This window comes from Andrena cerasifolii, chromosome 13, assembly GCF_050908995.1.
Source record: "Andrena cerasifolii isolate SP2316 chromosome 13, iyAndCera1_principal, whole genome shotgun sequence".
Taxonomy (NCBI): domain Eukaryota; kingdom Metazoa; phylum Arthropoda; class Insecta; order Hymenoptera; family Andrenidae; genus Andrena; species Andrena cerasifolii.
Window position 1 is genome coordinate 10,697,742 of NC_135130.1, and position 20,891 is coordinate 10,718,632.

The 20,891-nt window shown below is 47.3% G+C and overlaps 1 protein-coding gene and 1 long non-coding RNA gene across 9 annotated transcripts in view; one reads left to right on the forward strand and one right to left on the reverse strand.

Moving 5' to 3' along the window:
- The window catches only part of LOC143375803 (uncharacterized), a 147,148-nt gene that overhangs the window by 57,981 nt on the left and 68,276 nt on the right, over positions 1 to 20,891 (reverse strand). The window lies entirely within an intron of this gene.
- The window catches only part of LOC143375812 (uncharacterized), a 65,244-nt gene that overhangs the window by 6,672 nt on the left and 37,681 nt on the right, over positions 1 to 20,891 (forward strand). For 2 of the 5 annotated variants that reach the window (XR_013086982.1, XR_013086983.1), the window contains exon 1: positions 18,869 to 19,038. The exons of the other annotated variants lie outside the window; for them this stretch is intronic. This is a non-coding gene — a long non-coding RNA (uncharacterized LOC143375812). Of the gene's footprint in view, positions 1 to 18,868; positions 19,039 to 20,891 lie in introns of those variants that run through there. 5 annotated transcript variants of the gene reach the window in all.

The window sequence follows — 20,891 nt, forward strand, 5'->3', positions numbered from 1 at the left end:
TTTATAGTGGAGATATTTTCTTTTACGCGTAGGGGAGATATCCGGGGCTAGTTGATGCGTTATCCAGTTTTCAATTTTTTTTTTTCATTTTTGTTTGAATCAGTTACTTAATAACAAATATGCTAAAATACACTTTGGTCCTTCCTCTTTAATACGTAGCAAACGAAAACTTGAGAAAATACATACAAAATGGTAGAAAAAATGTTATTTGGACTGCTCGTGACAGACCTGACACAGAATGCTCGCGTATACCTTACCAGTGGGGCGTTCAACTTTAACGAGCCTAATTCGGACAAATTTTAATTGCGCGCTAGCTTTCTACGCGCATCAACGGTTATTTAAGAATGCAAACAATTGGTCGATCGCGTAGGTTTCGCCAGGCAAGTCGAAAGTTTCTAGAAGACTGACGTCCGATTTGGCTGGCGGGTAATTTAATTACGCCCAGAAACGAGTAACTTGGCCTCGGTACGTGTACTCGCCGGCTGAAAACTGATTTCTAAAACTATCCCGGCTCTCAAAGGTCTATTGACTTTGATCTCTGATACGCGGACTCGGCATATTCCCCGAATACATAATAAAGCGATTTACCATCCCCTGCCCCTCTGTAACCGGCAAGAGTGTGCCACGGAAGTTATCATCCCGATAAATCAACAGACATCAATCGGGCATGTACCACGGTGGTCCGTAATTTATCGAACGGCGCACCTTCGGCTCTCGATATTCAAATTCCATCGCAGCCATCGATCGGAGCATCTTTGAAATGCACGTGGCACTTGTGCTGTATCCACGGAAAACTTTCAACTCCGATACAGCGTCGATCCACTCCAGAAGACTCGAGGACTCGTCGATTAGTTTCGATGACAAATGAGGGGAAGGCACGCGTCCCCGTCGTTGCAATCAATTGCTGAATAAACAATAAACGGATCGTCTTCCGTAATAGTATATACATCCCCCCTCCGCAAGCCCCTATAAAATCCATATCTCTGTAATTCGAGGGCAGAGTATCAGCAGAAATCCCAAAGTAATTTTCTCCAGCGGAGTCCCCTCCCCCCGCGTCGGGAGTCCCGCCTTAAAGGAGATACCATCGACAGCGAAAGATTCCAATATTCCAGCGCACGCAACGCCGTTTACAGAGCTTTTTGTGTAAGTCGTTCACCGAGTGTGCCATCGCCGTGTGCGCGTTCTGTTGTGTTGCACGCCTGCACGTACACACGAGCGCATCCATCCCTGCCAAGTGAGACGAGAGCAGAGGGTGAGAGAGAGAGAGAGAGGGGGAGAGGAGCGATAGTGCAAGCTGGTAAATTAGAGAAGAACAGGGACACAAAGACAGGCGAAAGGTGGAGATGAGGGAGAAAGGGGAGAACGAGAGGGACACGTCCATTGTGAAATGAAGGAGGACAGGCAGAGCGGAGGGGAGAGGCTGCGAGGAAGAGGAGGACAGTCGACTGGGGGGGAAAGTGGAAAAAGACAGACAGAGGGACGCGCAGGGAAAAGCTAGCGTGGGCAAATAGAGAAGACGAGATAGGAAAATAAACAGGCGAAGGAGGATAAAGAGACAGATGCAGTGAACGGAGGAACAAGGGAGAAGGCTAGCGACGCGGGTGAGATAGCGGCAGTGGCAAGAAGAGATCAAAAGAGTAAAGAAGACAAATAGACAGAAATCCGGACACAGAGCGAGCAAGAGAGGAGAGATAAAGGGAGCAACACACGGTGTCTCGAGCTGGTGCGCGCGCGTTCACGTATAAGGCACTAAACCCGTTTAACTGTGTGAACGATAATTGGCACATGAATCATGCATTTGGTTGTAGCCATGTCACTCGGTATACGTTCCACTCAGGCAACTTTTCGAGTGCACGCATGCACGCAGCGCGTCGTTATTATGCATACAATGCAAAATAATTATCGTAAACGCGAATCAAGCTGCACGCCATTTGCATTTTGCCCCGCTAACGGCGGCACCGTGGGACTTAATCAGACCACTGAAGAGCGGCCAAAAAATCCGGGCCGAACAAACTTTCATCGTTTCCTTCCAGCGCCAGCCACGGTCTGGTCCTACGTCGAAGACGTTAGCCCAAGGAGCCGTGCCACCGGAGTAATTCCGTCAAGGAAGAGGACTATTCGGTCGATTATTATCTGTAGGATAACGAGGGGAGAGGACTCGCGGAGAAAATCTGGCGCGTCGTTAATACACACCTATATCTGATTGAATAACATCCGCGATCGAATTCAGACCACGTACATCGGAGGAAGGATACATGTACGCGGTGAGTAACAATGAGATATAGATTTCAATGGTGCCTTAACGATCTGCATCGTCGTGCGCAAACCTGTTTATTGAGTTAACTCCGCGGGCATTGAGAATATCGACGATACTATCGCTGCTCCAGCGGACATCCACGGACGAGATTTCCAGCTTTCATTAAACTTCTTCCTGCCTTTCATGTTCCCTCCTCGCTAAACCCGCAGTTTGTATGCTAATTTCTAATTAATTTCATATTGATAAACTACTCCTGGCATGCCTTTCCGCAAACACCTCGAACGTAGGGGGACTTGCGGTGCCACGAATATCACTGGCCCTTGTAGCTCCCCTCTTGGGACTTGTAGCGGCTCGCTCCGTACAGTATTCAATCAGTATTTACCACTGAGAAAAGTCGCCAAGACTCAGGGAAGCAATCTAGCTTCACTGGTCCTGGTTCCCCGGAATATTTCACTCGACCGTGGGACCTTCGTCACCAAAATTAACTCCCCGACCTGAATTTTCTAAACGTCCACCCCGCGTAAAGTAGATATTTCCATATTTCTCATAATCATCCCTTCACCCCGCCGCTGCCAACTCTTCGCCGCCACTCGTATCATCTTCAGCCTCGCTGTTACGCGACGAATTTCCCTGCAGCTGATTAAATGCTTTCAGCGAACTTGCATTACACGTAATTCCGCGTGGATAACTTTGTGCCCCAGCGTAAATCCCGAAAACACGTACAGAAAACGCGCGGAGGAGGTGGAGGAGCGAATGGACGATGGAACCAGCAGAGCCAACGGAGTACATGGCGGTAGCAGAATTTTATGATAATTATGCATTTGTCGCTGGTAAACGATAACACAGAAGTGCACTCAGCCGGGCGGATAGGTGTCGGAGGGGGAGCTAAGTCGAAATGCAATTTAAGCTTGGCGTAAATGGATGGTAATTGTTGGAACAAGGCGACAGAGTCGCGGGCCCTGCTGGCGATCAGGCAAATATTGGATGTAGTAGGCCGGATTATTATTTGCTTTATCGGTAGCGTCTGAACGAATTTGTATTGTGTAGTGGCCGTGGACGAGTGCGCCTGCACCGCCGCGACCGATGACATGCAAGTATGCATGTCAAATACAGGGATAGGAACGAGCCGGTGAATCGCTTTTACGAGCCCGCCACCCTTTGTTCTCTATTCCCGATGAATGTGTCATTTACTGGAAACGCAATCGGCGAACGATAATTGATCGGATCAGATAGTTTGGCCGGAACGATTTGACCAAGGAATTTGATGGACGGACGTTGGAGCAGCTGCTCTTTTTGCTCCTTCGAAACGGTCTGCGAAGCTCCAACAACCCCTAGATACGAACAACGCGTCGTTTTAAGGGGTCTTGTAACACCCTAAAAAATTACCGTGGGTTTGAACTTTTTTTGTCACAAAAAGAACGTGTTTACTAAATTCAAGATTTTTTCTATTTATTCATACGCCTTTTGAGAATGCGAAAAAAATTCAATTTAGTAAATACATTCTTTTTGTGATAAAAAAAGTTCGAAACGGTAATTTTTTAGGACGTTACAGTGGCAAGACTCCGCGACAAACTATCGTGGCAATTTAAGCGTATTACAGAACGTTGACACGCTCTTTCAATTTAGATTTATAATGCTCGTAGAAGTGCAGGGATTTAAGCATTTTAACGGGGCCCGTAACGCTGCTATCCGAAAAGAAATCAGGAAGCTCCCGGAGTCGCAGGTTTTCAGCGTTATAAAAACGTGGTTGGGAATTTATGCGGTATTAACGACACTTTCACGATCGTGTAGGTACACTCCCCTGGATTCGTCGCTGGTAGCACCGATACGTTGATACTGCCGAATTACCAACTCTACGACCACGAATTACCAACACTGGCTACGCGAATTACCCGCTCTGGCCGGCCATTATTCCGATAACCAATCAATAGGGTGGTACGCGCGCGGGAGCCTCGGGATTCTAACGAATCGTTAAAACTAATTCCGTTGATGCACCGCGGCTGGATAGTTCTCCGGGCGATGTATGTTTTATGAAGGTTGAATAGGGTTTTGTGTGGTATCAAGAGTAGCCTGTAGTTGGCCACACATTCGCCGAGTGGATGAATCGAGCGATGAATGATTAATGCGCCGGTTACTGTATTCGATACCCTTGATAATCTCAGCCAAAGTAGCTTTCACGGTTCGACATGTTTAAACGTGTGAACCGCGCTAAATTAAAGCATACGACCGGCTAATACCCCGCGGTTTCACGCTTTTTACCATTGTCGGTGTAATAAATCCCCCCCCCCGCGCTGTTTAATCACCCGCGCTGGAAAAATGTAATAATAACGGGCCCCATTGCAGTGATAACGGCGGAGACACCTTCCCTCCCATCGCGTCTATATTTTTGTCAAACTGACACCGCTGAACCGGCTTAATTTCAGTTCACCGCGCCGCTGTATGCATATATTCATGCGCCCGTGTATCCGCGCCGCATTCCACATTGACCGTTTCCCTCGTTCGGCCAATTGTTTCCCGAGCGGAGAGCCAGGGTCGCCCGTTGCCCCGGCGATGCAACTCGTGCCCCCGACTCGGGGAACTTTTGCCCAAAAGCTGGCGCAATATTTGTGCCCCGCCTCACCCGCAACACGGTTCGAGCCCCTTCAATTTGTCACGACTTGTCAAATTTTTTCATTTACATCGCCCGCCAGGAGATCCGATTCCGGGGACCGCGAGCGCGGGCGAGCAACGAAATGCACAGAGCCGGGGCACGTGGGGGCAGCAGGGAATAGATGGATCATTAAAATCGCGGAGGATCCGAGGCACCTCTTCCCGCCGCTGAAAAGTGAAATCTGCCGTGAGGATTTATGGGCGATTCAGCCGCTGGGATCTTTTAATTAATGTCGAATGATCGTAATGAGTCGTGAAATTATGTAACGTTTGATTAACGACGCCTTCGATGCCGAGCGCGCGAGGAACGACCGGCAGGAACGATTCCGCTCGATGAATGAATCATTGCGGCGACTTTTCTCCTCCCCTTGGATGAGTTGCTTATCGCTCCTGCCTTTGTCATACCAGTCCCCGGGGAACTGGGCCGTCGACCGCGGGCCGAGGGGGCGCCGAAATAGGTGTATCAAAGTCAGAAACAAGAAGTAATAGTCCAATATACTTTCGCCGCTTTTTACCCGGGCCGAAAACTCGTGTTTTTTCACTCCTCGTCGATTACAGTAGCCCCGACAGTGGCTTTTTTTTTACAGCCTATCCACTACACGCAAAGATTAGCACGCGAACACAAAAGGGCCAGACGGATGCACGGTGTACGCCGCGCGTACGTATTGTAGCGCCGCGGGGAAAATAAGAGGAGTAAAAAAAGGCGGGCCGGCAAGCGAGAGGGACGGGAACGGGCGGAGGGAGAAGGACGCCATCTGCTGCCGGCAATGAAATATATCCGCGTGGAAAAAAGATGGGGAAAGAGACGAAGAAGGAGCGAAATGCCCGGGAATGTATATAGAAGCACGCGCGACTAAAAAGGGACTAGCAAAAAGAGGCGGGAAAAAGCGTAACCTGCAGAGATTAGCGGGGCTCAAACAGCCAGCGGAATTAACCCGTTAGTAACACGAGGGTAATTGAAAAATATACGCTTTTGAGTAAATTGTGCCGCCCGCCGCGGATGAACGCCGGAGCCGCTACGTATAACCGCTTTGTTCATTCTTGGCCACTGTTGCTCGGAATCAATCCAATTCCGCGCTTGCCGTTTTGCATAACCTTGGCGGGCCATGCGCGAAGAAAAGCCGTCGCGCAGCGTTCTGTGAAAACATTGTTGCGCCGCGGAGCCCATTCCGCGAGGATGCGTTTCGCGTGTCGTCATCGCCGCTGCTAGCGGCGCAACATTAATCCCGATTATTCGTTCGTATTTCAGCCACTTACGACTGCCGCGAAACAGGCGACGATCGATTAACACGTTTTGGTATCCGTTAATGGGCCGCGTCCATGAATAACATTAGTTTTTCCGCCGGCGTGGTTAATGCGCGAGATGCACGCCACCCGATTAACCGTAATTCACTGTAATTCTCTGCTAACAGTTTTGTGCACGCGTCACCCTCCTAAGTCTGATTTCCTGCTCCGAGGGAAACGCGCGGCGGTGATTAAGTGCAAACAGATACGCGCCAGGGGGTTCTGTATAAATGTTAACGCCGTGGTTGTCCCAGCATTCTAATAACCGCCGGGCCCTTGCCATCGTAACAATTTAATTTCCTTTTACGGTATCCTCTGACCGCGCGGCGTTACGTAAATTCCAATAAGCTGGATATTATTTCGAACGTTTGTACTTCCATGGCAGTCGGATTGCACGGGAACACGCAATACCCGTTATTATTTCCCGCGAATGTTCTTTCTTCAATTACGTAAACGCCAGCGGTCGCAGAATAGCATGAATAGTTTGCTTTGGAGCCTCGGTTATTCCGAATAGCTGGATTATAGTTATCCAGCAACTTCATTGGCCGCACGCGTGTGCGCGCGCGAGCGCAGCCGCAGCCGTGTACCTACACGAGCGTGGAATATACCAAATGCATTTAAAATCTACAACTTCTTCCATTCGCATTCGTTTCTCGGGGTGTCGTCATTCGATACTTCATGTCCCTAGAATCGCGAACATTATAGAAAAAATCCTCTCTGTGGAAGTTTATATTCGCAAATTAAAGTTTTGGTCTAGCTATAGAATAAAAAAATTAATAAAATTGTACTATTGTGTACTTATAGTATACTATAGCTTTTTCTCACAGTATATAGTACACTAGACAAGAATATAGTACAATAGTATATATTATAGTACGAGTGACAAGCCTAGGGGAGAGGGAGGACAGAATCGTTGCTCCCGATTGCCATTAATTAATCTACTTGCCTCGGTATGAAGACCTGAATCATCGGCTACTGAACAGAACTCTTACGAACGTTTCCCCATTTTCCCACCATTGTCCCGAGCCACCTGCTCTCTTACACTTTTTAATCAACGCGAAACGTCGCGGTCGTGGTTAATTTCTCGCCCCTCTCCTCGTTTTCAATCGGTCGGGGATTTTGTCCGCGGAAACGCGAATCGTGACGCAGAGAGACTCGACCGAACGATCTCAGCGTCTCGTTTCGGTAATTGAACGTTACCATACGTATCGAGCAGAAGTATTTTTTAACGGGACTATATGCCGGGCGAAATCCGTCGAGGCCTGTTCCCCATTGTTACCGGTTCTGAGTTTCAGACGGGGTCGACTTGGAGGAATGTAGAAATTCTCGACGCGACGTGTCGCAATTGTAGTTTGCCTCATCGGGCTCCGGTTGACACACTAATGCCGAGGTGTCAACCTGAAGATTTCCCTCTCCGTAAGCCCCACTGTTCATTACGCGCAACACCGAACACTTTGCATCTGAATACGAATAACGATCACTCGCGTTCAATCATCCGCCATCCGAATTAAACTCTGATTGTATAGCGCTGGCTGGCATCTAAATTCCCGGGACATATTACTGGGGCTCGACAGTCGTCGGCCAGGGGATTCGTCTGGCAAAGATTAGAACGGTATCAGTGGCGGATTTAAGGAAAAAGGCCCAGGTGGCAAACATTCTAGAGGATCGTGTATAAATAACAGAATTACAAATAAATTCACGCGCGCGTGGTTTGAAAATTATGGAAAACAAAAAGAAATACAGTGCCTGGAGAAAATTATAATTTTTTTTTTAAGATTGGGCCCTTGGGATTCTTCTGGGCAGGGGCCCGTTAAATCCGCCACTGAAATCTATCGACTCGAGCAACTTATATTTAGTAATGTGTAGACTGTAGTCGAAAAACGTGACGGGCTTCGATATTCTTAGCAGACTACAATTAAACGATCCACCGTGATCGATATGGTTTTCAAAAGGCCGAGAGAACGTGTCCTCGTGAACGCCGCATACTATTTCAATGGCAAAGCGATGACAAAGCGTTCGCATAAAATAACAATGGACTGCGCGAAGGAAAATGAATCGAGCGTGCTAGCTGGCCAATACAACCTGCGATTCGCACTGTTTGCTGCTCGTCTCGGCGATGGCAAATGAATTACATGGACGCTACGAAGATCGTTAACGAGACGAGAATCTCGGGGCAGAGCTATACGTTCAGCGGAGGCGAAGAAGCAATTTAAGGATATCCAATTTAAATCTATTAGCAGCGAGTCGAAGCAACAAAACTACTGGTATTAATAAATGCATCGGTCGTTGTATGGCCTTGGCACGATGCGCTCTCTTTGTTGCTCGGCTCAGCAAAGCAGAGCCCCTAATCGAAAGTAAATTATTCCCTCGGAAAATGAATTACTACCGGCTGTGAGTCACTAATCTTACAGAGCATCGGACGAAGAAAAAACATTGCAACAACTTCCATGACGGATTAATCTAGAGTCCTGCAAAAGGATTCCCGACACCTTATTCCGCGAACTAACAGGAGAAAACAACAGAGATTCTAATGAGAAAGAAGATGTTCGGTGGAAGAAGAAACGATAATGAATCAGAAATAACGAAAAGTCCGGTATCGGAGGTCTCCATTGTGGCCGCACACCTTTCATCAAATTCTTTCTTTCTTCTCTCCGCCTACCTTCTTCTTATCCCACTTTCACGCCAACCTCCCTTTCTTGGCATTCCTCTGTGTGCGTGCCCTTGGCAGTCTCTTTGCACCTTGCAATCCCCTTTCATGGGCTTTTCTCACTTCCGCTTCTGTTTCATTTTCCTCTTGTCCGTTAGGTTCCTAAGGTTTCTCGAGCGCTCTTCCGGTCTTTCCTCACTCTTTTGTAATTCCACATGGTAAATAAGTAAGTAGCGGGAACAATGAGTAGGCGGCGGGGCAGAGGGGTTGTCGCTTCTTCTCGATTACATCCTGTCATGGTTTCTTAAACGGCCGTTGCTACAGCACCGTCAGATGGAACTCTTAATTAGCGGGGTCCTCCGGCAGCCCGAAGATACGTACCCTAATCGCGCGCCGGCCCAACTTCTGGACCCTCTTCGGTTACTTCGGGAAGGTCGACGCGCGGAGGAACTCGTATCGCGAGGAATTTTCCAAAAGTCAGTGTTCGGCGATCTCGTGGATTCAAATCTACTCGTTGCCATAATTCTCTCGCATAATTAGCGTGTTTATGAGCGTGGAAGCAGATACCTTGTCTACAGTTACCTTTACGCCTCGTTTCAGAGCGCGTGTACAAATGGGCACGTATTACGCGCCGATGACGCGGCGTGCACGCGTGTGTTGGCCCAACGCGTTCCCCGTGCGAGCATAATCGAATAAACGGAGACACGGTAAATTACACGCTGTCCATTCGCGTCCAAGATTTTTCCTATTACAGTATTTACGAATCCCACGAATCCAGCTGCATTACACGCCAGTTGCCGGCCGACCGTGCGCTATTTTGATCCTTGTAATAAATACTCGATTATCTAATCAACGCTATTGTGCGCTCGGCTCGGGTCGTATTTCTGTTAGGCTACCGGCGACTTGTCCAGAAAAACAGGGAATATTCCAACCGCTCATAGGCAGGCAGATACGACTAAAAATTAATAGAACTCGCGGTGACTTCGTCGGTGTCCGCATTGACAATGACAGAGGAAGGAGTATTAAATAAAAGAACGCTGCGCGATAAATGGCTCGCGAAGCGGAACGCACCGACACAGGCGCGTTAATTGTTTCTATAATTATTCATAACCGCGGGAGTTTTAAAAGTGCAATCCAATCGACTATAAATTATGCCGCGCACAATATTATCCCTTGATGCCCGTGACAGTTAATTTCCTGTTTTATTGCCGCATCGATCGGTAATTAAATTGCAGCCAACAACGGCCAACACTTTTACGCGACTGGGGCTTTGGCTTGCTGCTTTTGTTCAATTCCAGCCATTTTATTACCATACATTCGTTAATCCCGGTATTTAATAACGTTGCGCGCGCGGGGCGAATGGTCGATTCCAATTTCCGCGCCATGTGCAAATAAAATACTTTTTATTCCGCAATTGTGTACTCGATGTAATGCACTCTATGACGGTTGCATAAGCAATCAGCGAGCAGTTGTTTTTAATGGACAGGACGACGAGTATCGAAACTCTATTCGCGAACAGCTGCTACTCGTTCCGCGTAGGCATTGCTAAATATCTGGACTCCGCGGACGTTGTTCATCTCGAGGCGGATAAAAGCGGAATAAAAGGAGGAGGCGCAGGATTTTTTTTCAACCAACGCTGGCGACATCTGAGAAGAGAAATAGTTTGTAGCTTCCCTTGCATACCGCGTCAGCGTGTAACAAGAAAAACCATTCCCCCCGGTCCGTACAAGCAAAGTAATTTGAATATAAAAGGGTTAAGTGTCCCATTGAACGTGCAGCGAATAACAAGCCCACTCAACGGAGACCCGAATATTTTCGCGAAAGGAGATTACTCTTTGAAATAACAGAACGGCAGCCTCCTCGACTTGACGCGAATTCCGACTATAATAAAAACAACAGAGTGATCGCTTCGTTACTTTATACTTTATAAGCTCGCCCGCCCTATAACTTTTTCGATAAATTCATCGGGAATTCTTGGCAGTATTTCACCGAACGACAAGAATGTTCGAGATACTGACAAGCAGAAAGAACTTTTAAGGAATTTACAAGGAGGATCTCCGGCGAGGGGAAAAAAAGGACGGAGGATAGGGGGAAGAAGAAACGAAGGAACAGTGAAATTTAGCAGCGGGGGGGAAAGTTTAGCAGCCGAACATTGCAACCGGGCGTTAGATGCGGGAACAATGGATATTGTCAGGGCTGATCCGATTTTGATACTCTCCGAAGGTTAAACTTCGGCAAGGCGATAAAACCGCCTCCCTTTTCCCGCTCGATATCCACCTCGATGACAATTTAATAAATCCTTTATGCAGCGTTACGAGCGACCGGCCGCCGAGCCGCGCGCCGAGAGAAAGTCACCGAGCGTAATCGAATCAGAATTTTATGACTCATCGCTTGTTCGATTGTGTTGTTCCGTGGTAGGTTAGGTAATAAACACCAATGAGAATCGGCTGTTGCATCGTGCGCTGGTAACGCGACAGCTAGCGAGAAGCTGCTTCAAGCATCAGACTAAACGCCGAGTTTACGCAGCTTTTTTTTTCGCGTAATAATTAATTAGCAGACACGCTCTCCTTCTTCTAGCCTGACCTTTCCCGAGCGAAAGATTTCATGAATGCCCGCCGGTGGGAGGGGAAAGAGGATTTCAAGTTCTTCAACCCGACCTCCCGCTTTTTGCTCCTTTTCAGCAAAGTTGGGGTTGAATCGCGGAAGTGTTTTATTAGAGTAGATTTATTATTATTCGAGAACACGACCTTATTTCCAGGATGAATTCTATCTGTTCCCCGAGAGTTCACTGAAATTTTTAACGCGGCGAGGAGTTAGCTATCCCGACTTATCAAGTTTATGCAAAGTTGTCGCGACCCGTTTCCGGGATCCGAGGGCCAGCTCGATTTTTATTACATATTTCGAACGCGAGTTGGAGGGAATTTAATTGCGCTCCGCACGCTGCCCCGTAACAAATCCATCCAACGAAACTTGCTAATTGAAGGCAGGAGGCCATTCTTCCTAAACGAAAAATCTACAGTGGAGGAGAACTTTTGCCTCGGCGCGGGGCGCGCTTGGCTAAGAACGTCAACTAATTTGTCTTTCTACTTTCCATGGAAAGAGAAGCACGCAATCTACATATCAAATGCAACTGTTCCGCATAAATCTCACCTATCGACGGCTGCGAATGCGAAACCCCTGCCACGAGCTTGTTAAAATGCCAACTCGAACATACCTGGAACAGAAAATAACGCGGGACGTGAGACGAGGTGTATCGAAAGGAATTCCTAAAATGCCAATTGACAACCGCTGCATTGGACATCCAGCGTCTCTTGGGAGCCACAGCCTCCCAAAAGACACCATAGAGAACGTGTTTTCATCGGTAAAAGGACTTGGGCTTCTTTGTAACGGCGTTCCCCTTCTTTTCCACCCCTAACTCTTGTTTGCTCGATCTAAAGGAGCCAGTGGAGATATATGTATCTATTTTATTACGTACGAGTCTGTACTAAAAACGGCTATCGATCTACGGTGCTCAAGGTTGCTCATCGCAGGGCTCAAATTGCATTCGCAGAATATTACTCGGCTGTGACTTTTAATTTTAATGGTAACCAGTCCGGGGGTATTTTCTTCTGTTTGTGCAACGCGAAAGCCCTGGACGGTCGATCGATTGGACGAAGGGTTTAATAACACTTCCCTCCCGTTGTATTTTTAGCCGGACGGGATTGCAATTTGCAAAACGTCGGAGTAAATGTTGTGGAACCGTGGTGTCGGGCAACAGACATCCAGTGGATCAAGAGCGAATGCGAATTTGCATACTCCGGCTACATTGTCGAGCATCTTGCTTTACGCTCGGATAGTAGGATATCTTCGGCGATACTTTAACCCTGAATCCATGAGTTTCGTTCGTTCTTCGTGGAGCAGCAATCGCTATTGCGTCATTCGCTTTCTGCAAACGCGTGTTCCATTATTTCTAGAGGAGTATTCGTATAACAGGATTACCATATTTGATAAAACCGAGCTCCCTGGGAAACTCGGCAGGGACTTGGCGCACGTTCGTTCTTCCATCGACCAGTTCCGTTCGGGGGAAGAGGAAGATGGAGAAAATACAGCGATTTAATAAAGCGCGCAAGTGGACGAGGAAATAAAGGTGCACGGACGTAAATCTTCCCTCTACAATCTAATCTCACGCAGCAATCGGATTAACCTTTGATCTTATTCGTAAGAAAATACATCCTAGACGTCTACGGCGATCTTCGAGCATCGATTGGATTCTGCCCGACTCCTTTCCCCGGCTACCTTCTTGCCCAATATTTCCACGAAACTCGCACTTAATCCGGCGGCATGAAAACATCCTTCTTACCGTGAACCGCGGCGATGAAAAGAATCGGTAGAAACAGGAGGGGCGTTTTTAAACAGACGAAAAAAAAAACATGTTTTCGTATTTTCCCGGCGATTTATTCGGGTCGCTGGAGCCTCTGTATTTACGCAACATTAATGTTTCGCGATGCTACAATGCTCCATAATATTGGATTAAGATAATAGCATGAACATCAAAACTGTCTACTCGTATTGATCTCTCGGCTTTCTCCTCGCCACGTTGGTCTCACGTCGTTTCGAGTGCAACATCCCTATTCTCCGTCTTAAATATAAATCCTGGGAACACGACGAGGAAGAGAAAATTGGCGAACGAGGAGGGGAACAAGTATAGAAGCGTTTGGAGTACGACTTGCCAAACAAAGGGTGGTGTGTAGGTACTTTTTATTTTATTTTATTTTTTTTCGTTTGTTCGAAGGAGCGAGGGGGCGGATTAAACGGATTATCGATTTGACCTGGCTGTCCTTCAACCCCGTTGCAAGGTGCAACGGGTCATTTATACATATATATGCGGGCTTCGTAATAGAAATTGACCATCGATTCGGCATTTGGCTCGCCGGCATTGCTCTCAGCAGCGCGCAATCAATGCGACGATAAACCGAGTGGCTTGAAACGAGAAGCAATGATAAGCCACCTCTATTCCCGCAAATTGAGATTTCATGGCTCTAGTTACAATGCGAAGCGCGCAAAAAAAAAAAGAAAAACAAAACGCGCGTGCCGGTTTTTCGTAGCCACTGGAAAATAAATGCGACGCCCGGTGCGCGGCTCGCGAACAAAACATTCGCGAGCACGGACAGAAATTAAATGGCATATTGTTAAATATTGGCCGAGTAAAATGTGGGGTTTCAGTTGGATGATTCTCAATCAGCGCCGTAAATCCAGGCGCTCCCCGAAAATGCCCGTCCCGACGATAACGCAATTACGCCGCGCCAGGCGGATGAGAACCGCTGCGACGGATCACAAGAGAGGCTCTTCTACAATAAGGTTGAATAATGAAGCATTATCGCGCACACTGGATCCATTTGTAAAATCCATTCGTTCGTTAAATATGCATTCGCATGCAAAAATGAAGAGTTTTACATTTCACGCGTCGATAAATTGTTTTATGCCCGTCGTGGAATAATAATGAAATATTGCGAGGCGGTGGGAACTGTAATGGCGACGGAATGCTCGCGCCGTGTTTCTCGTCCAGTTTCGTAATTTCAGTAGATGGGCGCGCTCGGAAATTTTGGATTTTTAACGCGCGCCCGGCGTCGAAAGAAATTCCACGGCGTTGCGTTAAAGGATTTATAAATGTCTACGAGTGTCGTCCCTTTGTTAAGATACCCCTTCGTTTTCACAAACATTGCATTAAAGTCCTCCTGGTTCTGTTCCCTCCATCCGTGTACAGATCGATCAAAAAGTTTCCCCGGCTATTCGCGCTCGCTTCGCGGGCACGCGGTACGCGTGGGTCGAAGGAAATTTCGATACGACACGATCGAGATTACGCGTTTCGTTAGCACAATTAGCAGATATGAAATAACAACGAGCGAACACGGCGATAAAACGATGAGAGCCGCGAGATTAACGACAGCGTCCGGGAGATTTCTAGAGGGGGGTTAGAGGGGGTGGAGCGGGGAGGGATTAGCAACGTCAATAATAACAGCGGCCGAGTAACGAGGCCAAGAAGGAAAGAAAAGATTGCGAAGCAGAACTAATCGAGCGACTTTTGGCAGGCACTGTACCCGAGTGGTAGCTATCATACACACGATTCCATCATATACAATTCGCGTCTGAGCCTCGGCCACGACCAACGGCGCATTATAAATAACTTTCAGTATCGTGAGATGTGTATCCACTTGAAAAGCTACACACACAGCGTGCGCACACGATGAAATTATGAATTCCCTATTTACAGATCGTTAATAATCTCATTAAAAGAGAGAGAGAGAGAAACGAGACATTTTCTATGCGTGTTTCCACATTCTACACAATTCAAATGGACGTACAGGCTGCTCCAATTTACCTGGTAGACGCAATTCGATTTGACGAAGAATTTATTTAAGTTCGCGGTACGCGAGCGCGCTTAGAATTCCCTGGAACAATCGAGATCGAGGGGAATTTGAATGGCAGCCTATCTCGTCCAATCTGAAACTGGTTATCGGCCATTTAATATACATAGTCGCCGATAAGAACGTACCCCCACCCACCAGCAGTCCGCGTTTCGTTTAGTAAATTCGTGTGGTTTTATTTACGCGCGGATATGGTCGCGCGTGTGCGCGCAGCTCTACGCTACTCGAGGAAATTATGCGACTGTATTACGGCGAATCGAATCGCTCGCGTAATTTCAAATGATAATAATGTTCTCGAGAAATTCCGATCCCACGGCATTTCTCCTCCCATCCCTCCCCCCTTCCTCTATTCGACTGTCCTCTCCACCCGTGTTTACACGCAGACACGCACGAAACGTGAGCAAAACACGTGCGGGTAATAAGCAACAATAACACCCAGGATAGGGTGCATCGGCGAGCAAGTGACCGGGGGCCCCGAGCTGAATGGAATTCTGGTAATTAAAAGGGCCTCTGAATGAACGACGATAGGCTCTACTCGGTGACCGGAGATAACCTTCGGCAGATAATGAAATTCTTCGATCCGGCGCCGAGGCCTCCGTTTCTTCCCTGTTCGCCTTGTCATCTCGCGACTTAATGCGTGTCGCCGCCGATTTCTGCGCGTTCTGTCCCAATGTGGCAGAATTCAATACGCTCAGCCCTGGCTCCCTCGTTCGTGCTTGTTAATCTTTTCCGCTTTAAGGATACAGCCCGCGCGCGCGCGAACTCGAGAGCTCGAAGAAGCTTTACCCGATGGTACAGTACCGTCGAAAAGTTGACGAGGCTCCTCCGTTCATTGGCAACGTTCGAGGAATACCATGCGCGCGCTCGTCCGTGTGCCTGACGTATGCGTGACCGTATCATGTTTTATGCATATTATGCCCGTGCACCTCGCAGGGCGAAATATCGCTGTGATTTGCAGGGGTAAGAAAAGGAGGGACGAAAATATGCGCAGGATTGTAACGATAAAAGGATATGTATACACGCCACTTCCGCTTAACGTCTCTCCGCCGGGCTTAGTCGCTCTCCGCGGCTCGTCTTTTTGTTACGGTTTCCGATTATCTGCCGGTGCATGCGCGATATATTTTATCACGCGGCAACGTCACGCGTTGTAATTAATATTATAACCGCTCGCGTCATATCGTACGGAGGAGCGCGAGATTATTCAGAATACATCGGTCTGAATTTCTAGCAAACGCTGGCCGCCTGTTGGCTTAACAGACCCGGCAGTTTAAACGACTCTAAATGGTCGATACGCTAACGGGTGTTTTGTGACGTTTACCGAGGGACATTTGCACGACCAACAAATCAATCCTGCGCATTAAAATCCGCCAACAGAGCAACTCGTGCGATCCGGCAATTCCCACGTGCCAGGGATAAGGATTTTTTTTTTAAGAGTACAAAAAATTAGGCGATGTATTTTTTCAGATTCACGTCAAGCAATAACCATTTGCCCGGTGTGTCTTTTCTTTCTTCCCTATCCTTTAATACGGCTGATGTTTTTCTTCGCAACGCTTTCAGCCACGTAGCAGCTGAGTCAGCCAAAGAATGATTGCACCAGCTGTACAGCCGACACGAGAGCGCATCGCTAATTAATTATTTTCCTGCGGATAATAAGCAGCTACCGAGCTGTTCCTTTGTAAATTAAGTGTTCCTCCCTCGATTCGTGGCCTTAAATACATCGTCGACCCGTCTTCGACAAATTTTTGTCGACTTACGGACGACCACTCGTCAAATGAATTTTTTCATTTTTTCAGCGAGAAAGAATTAAGGCATCCCCGAGGTGTTAATTGCCTCTGGTAAGTCGAAGAATATTTAATTCTTTCGGCGATACATATTTAACGTATTTATAAAACTGGTAACTTTCCCCGGCGAGTGTTCGGACCGCTTGTCCGTTTCTTCGTCCCGCGAGTCACTGTTCGTTTTGTCATTGTCGCGTGTAATTATGCATATGCTGGTACGCGCTCGAGTGCGCAAGGGAGATCGGCGACACCTGTATGCGTGCTCGAGCGGCGGTGGACGAGAAGATTACCGGCGGTTCGAACGGACGCCGAACGATTACAATGAAATATGGAGCGACGCGCTATTTCTAGGCCCCTCCAATTTTCCGAAAACCGCTTTTGAAAATATGTGGAGCACGCGCGTCGCTTGGCAGCGTATAATGATAAGAATAAAATGAGGACGCCACATAGTAATAATACTGGCGATACTTATGCAAGGCGGTACATATGCGAACGCAAAATGAATGCTGAAACGTACAGGCCGTAATAAAACTGTGCCGTAGTCGCGAAATTATTTATTATCGCTGAAGCAACGTAGGCAGAACCGCTATTCCTTGTTTCCACGCGGAGTATATTTTAGAAGCTGAATCTTATTTTCTCCTTTCGTTTATCTCACGGCTACACCTCGCCGCGGAGTATTGAATTCTTTTTACAGGCAAGCGCGTTATGACTCAGTGATGGGAATAAGTCGACTCGGCTGGTATAAAATACACACGCGCAATGAATAATATCTGTCAATTGTTTAACGCTGTTAAAGGACCTTCAGAGATCGTATCCATTTCTCATTCCACGCGACCATTGTTTAACAAGTTTCTAAAAATTTATGCGCGTCCGCTCTGTTCCATTTTAAATGACGAAACGGCTCCGCCGGGCGGGCTTAAGGGGAAATTATCGCCGCGCCGCGAAACTATACGTTGTTATTTTATCGCGTTGGAAAAAAATTCGAACAGCAAAATAAACATTCGGGAATGTCAGTTAAAACTGCAGACAACGCGCGAACACTTCGCGGCTGTCAGTTATAAACCGGCGCGCCTCTAAAACGTTTATCTTCCCTTCCGCTCCTTTTTTGTTTTTCGAATAATAAATGTTTCCCTACAAATGAACGATAAATTTCCATCGAACAATCCCCGGCAGAAACAGAGACAGATCTCTTTATATTTCCGCTCGGGCAACTTTATAATACACGCGCAGATCAACGGCGATTGTAATTACAAACGTTTGTTGTATTTTAATCACGTGTTACCGCGTGCATCCTATTACTGCCACTGGCGCGCATGTTCATAAATATTTACGACAGCCCTGAAGTTTGAATTTATAACGTTCGAGTAAACACACGAGCGCGCGATGCAAGAAGTTTCGATGCGCGCGCGAGCGCACGACCACCCATGTCACGAGAGATCGTTGGAACTGTTGGAAGGCTAAAAGAGTTGCAGCGGTTTTTTATCGTCTGTCTTTGGTGGTTGTATAGTAGTAATACGGAGAAAGAGGGGAAATCATGCGACGGAGGAAAAAAAAATGAAAAAGACGAACCTTATACACTTCACCCTTGGGGAGGAAGCGAAAGAAATTCGTAAAATGTGAAACAGGCAGGACTGCTAATAGTCCGAGAACCCTGTGGTATTTTTTTTTTTTTACCCTTACCGCGTCACGAATCTTATTATAAGTCGTACAAATAATCGAGGCTTCGTACGTGCATGTTTACTCCCTACCATTCATAGCTACCTGCCCCTGATGGTGTATTCTGTATTCGAGGGTAAACATTGACGCCCTTGTCGACATAGCCTCGAGCAATCAGTATTATTCGGGCCGCGATAGCGCGTGGAACTCTCTCCACGAATATTCTTCGCGTCGCGTAGTTTCCACGTGTGTAATGAATAGTGCACAATGAAAATCAGGAAAGCAGCCACCGTCAGGCAGTGTTTTAGCACGGCGTTGCGATCCCACACACATCTCGACGACGTAGCCTCGGATTGCAAAATGGTATGTACCCTAACTTTACCATTTTCTTTTTTTTTATGGAATTGGGGATTTGCGTGTTCCGAATTGCCCCGTAATTTTCGAACACCTCGCGTAATAGACTTGTCAGCAAGATTAGGAAACGAGAACTCGCTTGAATAGGTTTACATACATCGAAAGGCTTTTGATAGCGAGTACGCGAGGTACAGCCACAGGTCGTAAAACACGTGCCGATGAAATTAATTAATTTCCCCCGGCGGTGGACAGATATTCGCCGTTTTATGGTCCGCCAACTTTCTAGTAGCTCGAAATTATGGCACTCGATCATAAATTGGTGTTCGGGACGGACGCGGAGCCCTCGATTGTGTCCGATCAATAAACGAATAATAACCTTGTCACGTAATGGTCTATTGAATTGCATTTAATCGATTCAATTAAGGGGCCAGACTTGCCATAGAAATATTCCCGCTAGAATATCGTAGTGGTATTATGGCGGAAACCTCATTGTTGCTGCTCGTTACAAATTCGAGCGTTTAAGTTGAACGGTAAGTACATTCCGCGGCGGTAATGTTATTCGACCGGCGGTATCCTTCGAATTAATTCGATGCGTGTAAATCGTCGTAAAGGAGTCCTTCGCTTTGAAATTGCATGAAATAATAACGTTATCAAAATACAAGCCGTTATTAAATTATAGTGAGAAATAACCGCTTTGGGCCTGAATAGCGAGGGTCACCTTTTTTCCTATTATTGTGAAACCCTCTCTGAGCCAACCGCGGAGGAATTGTCCCCGGAGGGAAGCGTGGGTGCAAGCATTTCGAGACAATTATTTCGCCGCGCGGCAAACTGCCAAGGACGGCACATAGGCGGCTGCACCGGTGGCTCCGCGCTCGAAAACCTTTCTCCGTTTTTTCGTCACTTTGCGCCGGGAAACCAAGCCAATAACCAAACACGAATGCAGACACGGTCGATTTAAAATTTACCCTCTCCTTTCGGCCGGCCGCTGAATCGCCATTTTCCACGGACAATTGCCGAAACGTTTCGAGACGAATTCGCCGGGGGGAAAATTTTCACTCGCGCTCGCCACTCGCGATATAATTGAATTCAATCGAACGCAAATGGAATCGGAGGACGGCGGCGAAGAAGGACGGTTCTCATTTCGTGAATTCTGCATAATGAACGTCGCGCCTTATTCCCGAAAACCAGCCGGATATTTCGTCGGGGCGAGGAAGCAATACGGTGCCGCGAATGGAGGGAAACGCTTCGTGACTATTATGTATCAGTCGAGTTCTCGATAACTAACAAAACCGTGGTATTAATTGCCGCACTATGCAAACACGCGCGCGCGCGCGCGCCGAGCAAAACGTTTACGCAATGGAATTGATATCCGCGCTGAATGAGAAAAGAAGGAAGGCATTTCGCCGCGTAGGCTGGTTGCCAGAAGCGATTTGTCAACCTGTAAATCATAAATCGCACTGCCACGATTTTACGATCTGATCTCCATGTATGCACCGCTGCGAAACACGAACAGCAGGCTACGCCAATGGATTTAAACAGACTGCAGGCTCGCCTGTATCACCATTGGCGTATAACGTCCCACTAATCGCCGCTGTGTTTGTCAACGTAATACGTTATCTGGCTGATCGAATGATTTTCCAAGGAAATGAATTAACAACGTAATCAAACAGCCACTCCATTATTCGGCGAGTATTTTTATTAACAATATCGCGATTTTCTTCCTCGCGAGGTGTCGTTCGTCCACGAAAAAGCAGTCGGTGGAATTGTCGTCGGTGATTTTGTATTCGAGTGGGCTGGTTTTTTGTTTCTTCTCTTTTTTTTGTCCATTTCTCGTCGCTGTATATTTTGTGGGCAACCACGTT